Source organism: Momordica charantia (genome assembly GCF_013281855.1).
Source record: "Momordica charantia cultivar OHB3-1 chromosome 4 unlocalized genomic scaffold, Mcharantia_2.0 BLBB01000004.1, whole genome shotgun sequence".
NCBI lineage: Eukaryota > Viridiplantae > Streptophyta > Magnoliopsida > Cucurbitales > Cucurbitaceae > Momordica > Momordica charantia.
In genome coordinates, this window is record NW_028275162.1 from 13234425 (window position 1) to 13248982 (window position 14558).

At 38.9% G+C, this 14558-nt stretch overlaps 1 long non-coding RNA gene across 1 annotated transcript; it reads left to right on the forward strand.

The window, feature by feature from the left end:
* The first annotated feature begins 207 nt into the window (after window positions 1-207).
* On the forward strand, window positions 208-2428 carry LOC148211857 (uncharacterized). The gene is made up of 3 exons (XR_015790515.1): window positions 208-499; window positions 603-788; window positions 2120-2428. It is a non-coding gene; the product is annotated as an uncharacterized LOC148211857 (long non-coding RNA).
* Window positions 2429-14558: the final 12130 nt, after the last annotated feature.

The window sequence follows — 14558 nt, forward strand, 5'->3', positions numbered from 1 at the left end:
TGTAGTTATTTATCAAGTTATGGTTTAGTACAGATTCCGCTATGTGACACTTGTTTTGGGCCATTGGGCCAATTACGAAATTATATTATTGGCTTGTTTTAACAAGGTGGGATTGGGTAAGTGGGCCTTAAACAAAAGGAAAAGAACCCAAGCCCAAAGGAGTTAAAGTTTTAAAACAAAAAAAAACCCTAGCCCTTGTTCTTTTCCTCTTCTTCTTCCTCCCTTTCCCTCTCTTGTTGAAGCCGCCGGCCACCCCCACTCGGGTTCTTCTTCTCCGGCGAGCAGCTTCGTTCAGGCCACGCGACGAACAGCGGCGGCATCGGAGCAGCAGGTGCGGCGTCGGGACAGCAGCAGCGTCGGGCTCGGGCAGCAGCAGGCGGCGGCGCGTGGTCTCGGGCAGCAGCAGGAGCGGCGGGGCGGTGCGTGGTGGCTGTTCACGGTGTTTTCCCTCGATCCGACAAACTCCAACGACTCGAATAGCTTAGATCCGGGAAGCCCGGTAATTTTCTTTGACCCACCCTTGTTCGAAGTTAGATTTGGATTACCCACACCTAAACGAAATCGATTTGGAATACCCACACCTAAGCGAAATTGTTTTGTAGTAACGGACATCAAATCGAAGCTGTTGGAGGTCATTTTGGGCGTTTCTCGCTGCTGTAAAAACGTGGACAGCAGTGTTTTGGGTGGTGTCCGGTGATTAACTTCATCCGTTCGAAGCCCGATTTACGCTACCCACCCCTTTGCAAGCTAGATCTAATTTACCCACACCTACACGAAGTCGTTTTGCGGTAATGAGACCCGTTGAACCCTCTTAGAGTTGTTTTCGAAGGCTGAACAGTATATTTATATTGCTGTATTTTTTCTGTTTTTGTGCGTAGGTGTGAGTTTGACGCAAACTTAAGGACGTAGTTGTGTAAGTAGCACCAGGGGGCGAGTGCGTGCGTTATTTAGCGTTAACGGAATGGTTTTGATGCTGATTTTTTGCTAAAATAATTTAATTGAGCATGTAGGGATTGTTAGTTTGATTTGTGAACTTCTAGTGATTTTGTTGCCGTCTTTCTATTATTGAATACTTATGAGGAAGCATGCTTACTATTCTTATTGTTGTAGGTGACTAGTAGATTCTGAATTGTTGTGGTTAGAAGTAACTGGCTCATGACGTTTTGCAAATTTGTTGTAAATGAAGTGCTCGCGTTGTTAAACTGATAATTAGTTTATATTGTTTTAGTTGTGAGCTGTTGGGTGTGACTTGTTTATTACAAGGAAAAGCATGCTTGTGAACTGTGTAGTGAATTGGAATGTGGGAAATATACTTGTAGGTGGTCATGGGAGGGTTAGTGAAGTGGTGAAGGGTGAAGGGTGAAGGGACAGGTTGGCAGTCCGTTAAACTATGGGTGGTCTGATCTGAAAATGCATATAAATCGCTTGGAGGTTCAAAGCCTTGAGTAGTTGCCTTGGGAATAAATGACAAGGCCGAACGTCAAATTTCTATAAATGAGTATTGGCGTCTTGGGGATAAATGTCAAGGACCAATACGCTGGGAAGTCATCGGTACCTTGGGGATAAACGGCAAGGACCGGTGCACAGTTCAGGCCTTGAGAATAAATGGCAAGGTCGAACATTAAGTTTCTGTAGAGGAGTATTGAGGCATTGGGGATAAATGTCAAGGGTCAATGCGACTCGAGGAGTTAGGCTTGAAGGACTAAAGTGGAGTGGTGCTTGCGAAGTAGTGGTGCTAGGCCTTGGGAATAAATGGCAAGGTCGAACATCAAGTACTGTAAAAGGAGGAGGGGGGGCGGTATCTTGGGAATAAATGTCAAGAGCCGTCATGCCTCGAGAAGTTAAACGGGGAGTATCACGGTGGGTGTAGAGGGAGGTTTAGTACGGTGGGACAAGGGCTAGTGAATCATTGGTTGTAGTCTCGGTAGTTTCGACGCATGGTTGTTGTATGTAAATGTCAAGTTATTGTTTTTTTATCTCTCGCTGTCTATTTAACTGCCTTGCTATCGTTTTATTTTATATGCCGTGACTGTGAGCATAATTTTTGTGTTAGTTAGGAAGTGCTACTTACGGAGTACCTTATGTACTCACCCCCCTTTTTATCCTTATTTGTTTTCAGGTGTGAACAGGGTCGACCGCAGTGATGACGTGGAGAGGGCTTGACCGAGGAGGGATCACTAGTCGAGTTAGTGAGGATAGGGGGAAGGGTCGTTTGGTACGAGTAGCGTTGGGATTTATGTTATTGCTAGGTGTGGACCGAGGAGAAATTTTGTATTCTTTAGAACTACTTTTTTTTGTGGATGTTGTTGGTAAACGCGTCACTGTTGTCGTTGGAGTTTAGGTGTACGGTTGTTTTATTTATTTAAGAATTTTAGCCACTGAGGCGGATATGAGATGTCTTTGTTTTTAAATTGCCCACGGAGAGCGAAGTTTTGACAATTTATAAAATTCATATTTCTGGTGGAAATTATAGGAGTCGAAGCTTTATTTCATTTAAATTATTTTCCAGGGAGTTGATTATCTCGTGTTTAGAGTTAAGGCTAGACAGGTGAATTATTTAGCGTTGCCTAGGATGGTATATAACATCTTGGGGCGTTACAGTTCATGTGGAGACATACGAATAGGGGTATCCTATACAATGAGTTTGTATAAGATCGGACTGCGAAATAGGCAATCTTTAGATGTAACGCCGTTGACTAACAGATTGCTATTTCATAGGATAACCAAACAACTCATTCTCAATCCTAAGTGAGTTATGGACTCCTACCCTTGAGGGCTCGTCCTTTGATCTGTATGGGTAAGAGTGGCCCGAGTTGCCGACTCAATATTCCTACCATTTTGGGGACGAGACCGAGTGGGGAGCTGGAAACATAACTTCACAAGATGAAATCCACTCCTCCCCTACTTTAGGCGAGTATATGAGTGTTCACTTAAATGCTGACTTCGGGACTTGAACACAAGGCCTCACCCTCTCATTGGCCCGAGAGGGACTTCCTGTTATTGGTCGGACCATAACCGAGTTGTTCATTAGAGGAGCAATAGTATTTAAGGAGTAAGATGTAACTCAGGGGAAGATGTAACTCAGGGGTAAAACGGTAATTTGATCCAACTTGAGTTACGAGCACTCGTGAAGGATTGACTTGTCATTAATGGTCGTATATCCATGGACACGAAAAACTCTGCAGTGAGAAGAGTGCAACTGCGGGTCTTTAGTGGAGTGACCCGTAGTTAACGAATGTTGATTAACTCGGTCAATAAGTTTGACCGATTAATCTCGTATCGTTGGAGCTTCTGATCTGTAGGTCCATTAGGTCCCCTTGCTAGCTCATAATGAGTAAAACGAAGATCAAGTTTTTGGAAGAATTTGAACTATTCAAATTGCTCAAGAGAATATATGTATATTGATACATTACAATATATAGTTAATTCTAAATTGCAACTATATATTATGAGAGAAATTATTTGAATGAGATTCGAATAAAATTAATATGAATATGATTCATATTAAAACTATAGGTTAAAAAATTAATGCACATAAGATGTACATTAAATCTATAGGTCGGAGAAAAGAGAATATGATTTAAATAAATATGAGATATTTAATTAAATGTTAAATAATTAATTGTTAATTATTTAATATTACATTTAATTAATTCATTATTAATTAATATTAATTAATTATTAATTTGATTTTGGTTTATTGCAAAAGAGTTCTGCAAAAACTACCGAGAAAAAGAAATAGAACTCCCAGCATCTCTCTCACTCAATCTCTCAATTCTCCCACTCGTTCCAAAGAAACGTTCCCACAAGCGTGTTCTCGAGACCCAAGAGGATATCTCGGAAGATTCGATGGTGGTGTTCGAGTGGAAATTAACTTGAAGAAGAGTTCTTCAAAGCTAAAAACACTTTTCCCCTGTATTTCACATCTTTACACGTTTTTTTTTGTTTTCTAAAAAAAAAAAATCATGAACGATGATCCGCTTTCGCTCCGGGATTCACATCCCATCAATTGGTATCAGAGCCAGGTTGATGTTCTGATTTTTTGGGAGCAAAACCGGTGTTTTTGGTGGGTGTTTTCATATTTTCGAAATATGGGTTTGTGGGTTGGAAAATTTTCGATTTTTGGCTTGTAGAATGCAATTTAAGTCTTGATTTGATCATGTAAAGGCCTGGTGTTTTGGGCATTGAGTTTCTGTATCGAACCTATAAGTCCGGGTCGCTCGAAAGTTTTTGTGGTGTCGGATTTGGAAAAAATTTGCAGAAAACAGTGAAGAAGACGAAGCAGATTGCATAGACAGCGCAATGGCACTATGCAGCAGCGCCATGGCGCTGCTACTGCGGCTTTTTGCTGCAGTAGCGCCAGGTGTTGAGGCGTTGTCCCAGGTGTTATTCGGCGTGTTTCCGTGGCTCCAGTTCGCGGTTCGGGAGCGGTTAGCAGTCGTTTTCTTATTATTTCTTTTTTTTTTGTATTATTTTGCTCTCTTAAGGTGCCAAAAACTGGTCCAACTTTGCTATTTAATTATTTTATGCATTATGAATGTATATTTTAAATAAAAGCATATTGCATATTGTATGCCATATAGTTTTAAAATCCCACCATAGGTTATATGCATAATATGTATGTTTGATATATAGTATGTATGTATGATTGATTACGCTTGTTTACATTCGTAAAAAGAAGGTTTTAGATGCTGTTTTTACTATGTTTTAGCTTTGTTTCGGACTTTTCTCGGTCATTTGAGTTCCAATTCATGCAAAATTCATATATGATGGTTTGTGGTTGGCTTATATTGTATTTATGACATTTTAGGACCATTTGGGAGTGGAAATTAATCAAAAGAAGCAAAAAGTCGGAAATACCTACATAGGAGGCGCCAGGCGCCTGGGAAGGCTGCAGAAAACAGTTTTTCTTCCAACTTTGCCCTTAATGAAACGCGTCTTCCCATGCGTTTTGGTGGTTCCAATCGATGCATACGTGTAGAAGAAGTGTTCCACTATCAGTTTGAGCACGATTTAGTCAGTCAAAGATGTTGGAAATGGGTGATTCACCATCGTTTTAGGACCTACCTAACCAATTCTGCATAGCTATAAATTCCAGCAACTTCTCCACCAAATTCATCAAGCCTTGCTTCCTTCTCTAGATCATTTTTAGTGTTTCTTTGTTGCTTTCTAAGTACTTTTGAGTTGCTTTCATTAGTTGCTTTTGGTTTTTAAATCCCGAGCACTTTACATTCCTTTATTGAGCTTTGTTTTGTTTCCATTTGTACTTAGTTATTTTCTACTTATTCAAATATATAAAAATCCAGCACTTTGCTTATCTTCCCTTTGCCTTTACTTTATTTTTAGTTAAGAGAGTTGTGTTTTTGGAGGAAAGAGCACGTGACACTCCCCCTTGCTTGAAAGAGAAGGGCGAAGCTCTCAATCCCGATAAAAACTCTCCGTTAGTTAACTTTTGTTTTTCACACATGCATTCCAATTTCAACCATTTTACTTGTTGTATTTTCTTCAATATGTCTTTCTAAATTCCCGTCTCTAGCCCGGTTATGGATAGTTAGCCTTTTATTTCTAATAAGGGTTGCTAAGAAGTAGTGTTTTTGCTTTCCATTCATTGCTCAACATGTTTTCCCGAAAAGTTAGGATTTAGAGAAGGCCACTGTAAGTCTTAACAAGTCAATACTGAAAAGGTTGCTTATTTGCATTGTTGAGTGGTTAAACCGAGGAGAGGAGCGCCTTAGACATAAGGGTTCTGCTTAAGTAGCCTAGACATAGGACCTTAACCCGAGGTTGCGACTATTTCCATCCTAAAACTAAGATATCTCTCATAATAGACATATTTGGGAATGTCTTAGGACTTCGAACTTGCTTAGACATAAGTCAAGTGAGAAGCGTAGTCGTTGGTTTCTAAAGTAAAATGCATATTGTCCTTAGCATGTCCTTGATTCTTTGTTGGCTAACTTGAAGTAATTCGGGCTAGGTTTTATCATTATAAGTCCAAATCCCAAATCCAAAACCATTATTTGTGACCACTTCCCATTTTACAAGAATCACTCATTTCAACATTCACTATTCTTTAAAACTTTAGAGTTTGGAAATTATTTCGAAGTCCTTAAGGATCGATACTTGGATACTCCATCCATTTTATATTACTCTGACAGGTGTGTGCTTGCATCTATATAATTGTTACCACGCTTAGTGCGTGCATTCAACATAACCACCAGTCAAGTTTTTGGCGCCGTTGCCGGGGACTTTAGTTTTAAAATTATTTTAAAATTCTTTTAGTTTTTATTTTTGTGAATTGTTGTTGGGTGTAATTTCCATCCACCGTTTTTGTTCTATATTTTTGGTCGTTTATCTCACAAGGGTAAGTTAAAGTGCATGAGCACAAGATCTTTTCTTCTACCCCTTGACCCTGAGATTGAGCGGACCCTTCGAAAAACTCGAAAGGAGCAAAGACTTCGAAAACAACTAGAAAAGCAAAAAGAGAGAGAAGGTGAAATCAGTTCTGAAAGTGAGGTACTGAGTACGAGCACATCAATGGCAGATATTCCACCTCGTGATCCGGTTGATCCACCTGCTGTTAACGGTAATATGAGGGATCACGCAAGAAATGATGAATTCAACCATATCCAGATGGCAGACAACAAAGACGTGGCAATGCGAGAATATGCCGCCACAGCTTTTCAGAACTTTGATTCAGGGATAGTCAACCCTATTCCAGCCCACACAAACTTTGAGCTTAAACCAATGATGTTCCAAATGTTGCAGACAATTGGACATTTTGGAGGGCAGGAACATGAGGATCCACATGATCATCTGAAATCATTCATTCAAATTGCGACCTCGATGCAAAACGAGATGGTTACAATGAACATCATTGGTTTAGATCATCCTATTAAGATTATGCTAAACAATGCTGCCAATGGAGCCTTTACAAAGAAGACATTCAACGAGATAGTCGACATCCTAAATGACTTAGCTTCACACAACGAACTATGGTGTTCGCAAAGATCTAGGGTAGCACCAAAGAAGCAAGATCTAGCTGGAGTTTTGGCTCTGGACATTGCGACCTCGATGCAAAAAGAGATGGTTACAATGAACCAGAGGCGGAAAGAGATGGCATTGGGAATAAAAAATCCATTAGCCACACCGATACAACCTGTGCAGTCGGATTATTGCACTCCTGCCCCTGTTTGCCAAGTCAACGATCTCATTTGTTCATTTTGCAGTGAAAACCATATTTATGATAATTGTCCACATAACCCTGCTTCCGTTTTTTATGTAGGACATGGGAACAATAGGAACTTTAACCCATATTCGAACACCAACAACCCAGGTTGGAGGCACCACCCTAATTTCTCATGGGGAGGTCAAGGAGGTTCGAGCGGTTTTAATCAAGGGCAGAGCCAGCAGAACAAGCAGCCCTATGTTCCACCTACACAGCAATACATCCCGCCGCCGCAACAGCAGTACAATCAGAGAACACAGACTCCACCAGTTCAAAATAACAACTCAAATCTTGATAATATGATGAAGGAGTACATGGCCCGAACCGACGCAGTGATACAATCCCAAGCGGCATCAATGAGGAATTTCGAGACCCAATTGGGATAGCTCGCCAATGAATTAAAGAATAGACCACAAGGTTATTTTCCAGGCCATACTGAATTACCAAAACGAGAAGGGAAAGAACAGTGCAAAGCTATCACCCTTAGGAGTGGACTGGCATATGATGGACCAACAATGCCAACAACAGATGTACAGATTCCGTCCACTGAACCAACTGTAAAGATACCAGAAAATTCAACAACACCAGGAAAAGAAAATATTAGAAAAGGTAATGAGGACACCCCGAGTGTTTCTCCACAGGTAAGACCTTCTTTTACCCCTACTCCCCCGTTTCCACAAAGATTAGTTAAGAAAAATAATGATTCCCAGTTTAGAAAATTTTTAGATATTTTAAAACAATTGCATATAAATATACCATTAGTAGATGCTTTAGAACAGATGCCAAGTTATGCTAAGTTTTTGAAAGATATAGTTTCTAGGAAGAAAAAAATAGGAGAGCATGAATTGGTAGCCATGACAAAATGTAGTAGTGAACCTGTAGGCAGCCCGCTACCCATGAAGTGTAACGATCCTGGCAGTTTTACCATTCCATGTTCCATAGGAGGAAAAAACTTAGGCAGGGCATTATGTGATCTAGGCGCTAGCATTAATCTTATGCCATTATCAGTTTTCAAATATTTAGGCATAGGAGAAGCTAGACCTACTACGGTTACCCTCCAACTAGCAGATAGATCTATCATAAGACCTGAGGGAACGATAGAAGATGTTTTAGTTCAGGTGGACAAATTCATTTTTCATGCGGACTTTATCATTCTAGATTGCGAGGCAGACTTAGACGTTCCCATTATTTTGGGAAGACCATTTCTAGCCACTGGGGATACAGTTTTTAATGTAAGGAAGGGAGAAATTACAATGAGGGTAAATAATGAAGAAGTTAAATTTAACGTTCTAGACGCCATGAAATTACCAGGAGACTTTGAAGAGTGCTCTGCTATAACTAACTTGAATCCTGTTATGTTTGATGAGTTTTATGACTTGTTAGTTACAGAGATTGAAGAAGAGCTTGATAAGATAGCAGAAGGACCGGAAGATGTGATTAATCCTGTTGAAAAAATACAAAAAGAAGAATGCAAGTCGTTACTTCCGTCCATAGTGGAACCACCCACTTTGGAGCAGAAGCCATTGTCGTCGCATTTGAAATATGTGTATCTAGGGGATAACGACACTTTACCAGTTATTATAGCTTCCAATTTATCACCTACTAATGAATATTCTTTATTGCAGATTTTGGAGAAGCACAAAAAGGCCATTGGATGGACGATAGCAAATATCCGAGGGATAAGCCCAGCCTTTTGCATGCACAAAATTCTATTGGAAGAAGATGCTAAGAACTCTATTGAGAATCAAAGGCGGTTGAACCCGAAGATGAAAGAGGTTGTAAGGAAAGAACTTCTTAAATGGCTTGACGCCGGTGTTATATACCCAATATCCGACAACAGCTGGGTAAGTCCAGTACAGTGTGTACCAAAGAAAGGGGGTATAACCGTGGTGGCAAACGAGGAGAATGAGCTCATCTCAACTCGAACTGTGAGTGGGTGGAGAGTTTGCATTGACTATCGCAAACTCAACAAGGTAACGAAGAAGGACCATTTTCCTCTACCGTTTATTGACCAGATGCTCGACCGTCTGGCAAGTAAGGATTTCTATTGTTTTTTAGATGGATATTCGGGTTATAATCAAATTACTATTGCTCCAGAAGACCAGGAGAAGACAACATTCACGTGTCCGTATGGTACGTTCGCTTTCAGGCGAATGCCCTTTGGACTATGCAATGCACCCGCGACTTTTCAGAGGTGTATGATGGCCATCTTCTCTGACATGGTAGAAAATATTCTAGAAGTTTTTATGGATGACTTTTCTGTTTTTGGAAATTCTTTTGACGCATGTTTAGTTAATTTGGAGAGAGTATTGGAGAGATGTGAACAAACAAACCTAGTCCTAAATTGGGAGAAGTGTCATTTCATGGTACAAGAGGGTATTGTTTTGGGTCACAAAATTTCCAAGCAAGGAATAGAGGTAGACCACGCTAAGATAGACATCATTTCAAAGCTACCTCCTCCCACGAATGTTTAAGGCATTAGAAGTTTTTTAGGGCATGGGGGATTTTACCGCCGCTTTATAAAAGACTTTGCTAAAATTTCTAAACCCTTGTGTCAATTGTTAGAACATGATAGACCATTTGTTTTTGATGATGACTGTTTAAAATCATTTGAAATGTTGAAAGTTGCTTTAAGTTCAGCCCCTATAATTGTCGAACCTAATTGGGATTTACCTTTCGAGCTCATGTGTGATGCCAGTGATTATGCAATAGGAGCTATGTTAGGACAACGTAAAAACAAGATCTTGCATCCTGTGTATTATGCTAGTAAGACTCTGACCGGTGCACAACTCAATTACACTACTACTGAAAAGAAACTGTTAGAAGTTGTGTTCGCCTTTGATAAGTTTAGGTCTTACTTAATAGGCACAAAAGTCATTGTTTTTACTGACCATTCTGCTTTAAAATATTTATTTGCTAAAAAAGATGCGAAACAACGTTTGATACGGTGGATTTTGTTACTTCAAGAGTTTGATATTGAAGTTAGGGACAGGAAGGGTACTGAAAACCAAGTTGCTAATCACCTGTCTAGATTGGAATCCCCGCTCTGTGATGATGGAACTATCTATTTCCTTCGTTTATGTGATAAACTCATTCTCTTTTATGTCTTTTTGATCTTTACAGACTTTAAACTTTTTCATTGCCCCTATATAGGAAGTCCTTGTCCTTTTTTCTGTTAAGCCTTTTTCATCAGATGCAAAAGTCTTTTCCCAGTGAGGACACTGTCTCTCTTAAGTTTGGAGGGGACAGTCGTTGAGTCAATCATTGTTTCAGAAAGATAAAGTGTTATTATATTTGAAAAATCATGCTATTTTCTTTTGAAAAAGAATTAGTTGGAAAGAAAGACAGTGTTGAAAAGCACTTTGCTTAAAAAAAAAAAAGGACAAAAGTTGCAAAAGAGTAAAAAGAGTCTTGTTGAGAGAAAATAAGAGTGAGGAAAAGACTTGTGTTAGAAAGAAAAGAGTGGTAAAAACAATGAGAGTTAAAGAAAATGTATTTATGATTTCCAAGTCCTACTGTAGACACCCATTTAGTTTTAGGTTGGGTGTTGACTTTGAAAATAGCAGTAAGGATGGTGATAAGTGACTTCGTGTTTCTCATTGTCGTCGTCTTATGACCTAGCTGTTAGTTTCAAAGTTTTTCTACGAGTAGCTGTGGTTGAAATCGATGTTAGTGTGTGGAAACCTCAGGGGCTAGTAGCCGGTCATTCAGATGTAAAAGTCCTAACGTAAGAAGGGAGTGTGCAGATTCCTTAGGGGTATTTGAAAACGTTTTCTGTTTTTGAAAGGAAAAAGGATTTTGAAAGCGAAAGTTTTTATCATTTCAAACTTGGTTTATAGTGACTAAGCTTACAAAGGCAATAGAATGGTAGGCTTTGACATCTTTTCCTTGAGACAATTTATGATTGAACATCTCGGTTGCTTTTGCTTTTCCTTGTCCATGTGTTAGAAAGCTGATTAAAGTTGCTAAGTTTTGCTTGAGGACAAGCAAAAAGTTAAGTTTGGGGGTGTGATTACGCTTGTTTACATGCGTAAAAAGAAGCTTTTAGATGCTGTTTTTACTATGTTTTAGCTTTGTTTCGGACTTTTCTCGGTCATTTGAGTTCCAATTCATGCAAAATTCATATATGATGGTTTGTGGTTGGCTTATATTGTATTTATGACATTTTAGGACCATTTTGGAGTGGAAATTAATCAAAAGAAGCAAAAAGTCGGAAATACCTACATAGGAGGCGCCAGGCGCCTGGGAAGGCTGCAGAAAACATTTTTTCTTCCAACTTTGCCCTTAATGAAATGCGTCTTCCCATGCGTTTTGGTGGTTCCAACCGATGCATACGTGTAGAAGAAGTGTTCCACTATCAGTTTGAGCACGATTTAGTCAGTCAAAGATGTTGGAAATGGGTGATTCACCATCGTTTTAGGACCTACCTAACCAATTCTGCACAGCTATAAATTCCAGCAACTTCTCCACCAAATTCATCAAGCCTTGCTTCCTCCTCTTGATCATTTTTAGTGTTTCTTTGTTGCTTTGTAAGTACTTTTGAGTTGCTTTCATTAGTTGCTTTTGGTTTTTAAATCCCGAGCACTTTACATTCCTTTATAGAGCTTTGTTTTGTTTCCATTTGTACTTAGTTATTTTCTACTCATTCAAATATATAAAAATCCAGCACTTTGCTTATCTTCCCTTTGCCTTTACTTTATTTTTAGTTAAGAGGGTTGTGTTTTTGGAGGAAAGAGGACGTGACACTCCCCCTTGCTTGAAAGAGAAGGGCGAAGCTCTCAATCCCGATAAAAACTCTCCGTTAGTTAACTTTTGGTTTTCACACATGCATTCCAATTTCAACCATTTTACTTGCTATATTTTCTTCAATATGTCTTTCTAAATTCCCGTCTCTAGCCCGGTTATGGATAGTTAGCCTTTTATTTCTAATAAGGGTTGCTAAGAAGTAGTGTTTTTGCTTTCCATTCATTGCTCAACATGTTTTCCCAAAAAGTTAGGATTTAGAGAAGGCCACTGTAAGTCTTAACAAGTCAATACGGAAAAGGTTGCTTATTTGCATTGTTGAGTGGTTAAACCGAGGAGAGGAGCGCCTTAGACATAAGGGTTCCGCTTAAGTAGCCTAGACATAGGACCTTAACCCGAGGTTGCGACTATTTCCATCCTAAAACTAAGATATCTCTCATAATAGACATATTAGGGAATGTCTTAGGACTTTGAACTTGCTTAGACATAAGTCAAGTGAGAAGCGTAGTCGTTGGTTTCTAAAGTAAAATGCATATTGTCCTTAGCATGTCCTTGATTCTTTGTTGGCTAACTTGAAGTAATTCGGGCTAGGTTTTATCATTATAAGTCCAAATCCGAAATCCAAAACCATTATTTGTGACCACTTCCCATTTTACAAGAATCACTCGTTTCAACATTCACTATTCTTTAAAACTTTAGAGTTTGGAAATTATTTAGAAGTTCTTGAGGATCGATACTTGGATACTCCATCCATTTTATATTACTCTGACAGGTGTGCGCTTGCATCTATATAATTGTTACCACGCTTAGTGCGTGCGTTCAGCATAACCACCAGTCAATGATCATGCATCATATAGTTATAAATGTTATAATGTATGAATGCATGTTTTATTTTCATAATTCATATAAGTGTTGTATTAATTAGATGAAAATAAAGTTTCATTGAGCATACTATTACTTTGGTTAATATAATTGTTATATTAATGTATGCTTACAATGCATGATTATAGTTTTAATTTCTTCACTTTTATAAGAGTTATAAAATGTGGTAGATAAAATTAAAATCTATAATAAAGAATTGTATGCAAACATAGGGTCTAAGTTAATTAATTTTAAAGGGGTTTAAAATTAATTAGACCTTAAGTTATATCTTCTAATATGATTAGGGGTAGTATTTTATTTTGTTTTAACTAGGTTTAAAATGAAATGATAAAAGACTAAATATAAAATATTGCCTATAAGGAAACCCTGTTTAAAGAAGGTTCTGTCTAGGTTGAAGTATTTAAGCTAACCGTAAGGGAACGCCTTTACCTGGGAACCGACCTGAGGGTTGAATTAGTCAATATTTTATACATGCAATAATTTTGTTGGTTAATTAAAATGTTTAATGAACTAAAACATTAATGTACAACTACCAATATAATAGTTATATTGGGCCGACTAAAAATTCACTTAGTTAATTTCACTTAGCCGGAATTTATCTAAGTAATATACCCTAGTCTTAGAATACTAAATGGGAGCAAAAGCGAATGTGTAATATACAGCGTATATATTTGATATACAAAGTATATATAACATACTTTTCTCTCTCTCACACGTTCTCCTTTATATTCACATTATGAGTTCCATGCTCGGCCTCGTGTCGTCCTGGACGCGGCCTCTCTACGGAAGGTGTTTGCATGGTTTAATATCGAGGCGAATGGAGATAGTATTCATAGTAAGTGGGAGAAGGACGTGTGACAACACATCTTACGGTCTCTGCCATTGGTTTGCACCGTGAGGTTTCATACATGACCTGCGTATTGTCCTGGAGCGACCATCCGCACGGAGGGTTCATTGTATGGAATCAAAACCAAGGCAAACTTCAGAAATGGATAGGGGTCTCTTAGGTTTTGCTCCAATATTTTCCTTCCCTACGACAGGATTATTGGGGTGGACCTCTGAAGTCCGGAAATGATGGGTCACAGTTACAGGGAGTTTTTAAGTTAGTTAGCAATTTCCTGACCAAATAAACTATGATAAAGTTTATTAAAATAAGAGTTATTCTGGTGTAAAATTTATTTGATAACGTCTCAATTCAGTGAAGGAGTACCTGTCTGCCCTACGGTGGCTATTGTTCTAAATCACTGAAGCATCGTTGCAAAAAAATTTTGTTAGGGTGCTTAATTACTTTTGTTAAAATTTGATTGGGTTTAAAGGCTAATGCATGAAACTGATATAGGTTTGTTTTTACTTTCAGCATGTTTACTTCCATTATTGCACTCCTAGCAGCGCAAAAACTTAACGGCGAGAATTACAAACAATGGAAATCGAATCTAAACACTATTCTCGTGATAGATGATCTTAGGTTCGTCTTGCAAGAGGATTGTCCTCAAGCTCCTGCGCCTAATGCCACTGTGGCGGTGCGCAACGTCTATGACAGATGGATCAAGGCCAATGACAAGGCCAAGGTCTACATCTTGGCGAACATATCTGATTTGCTTGCTAAGAAGCACGAGGACACGATCACTGCTAAGGAGATCATGGACTCGCTGCAGAGTATGTTTGGACAACCGTCCTCACAGACTCGACATGAAGCCCTTAAGTTCAT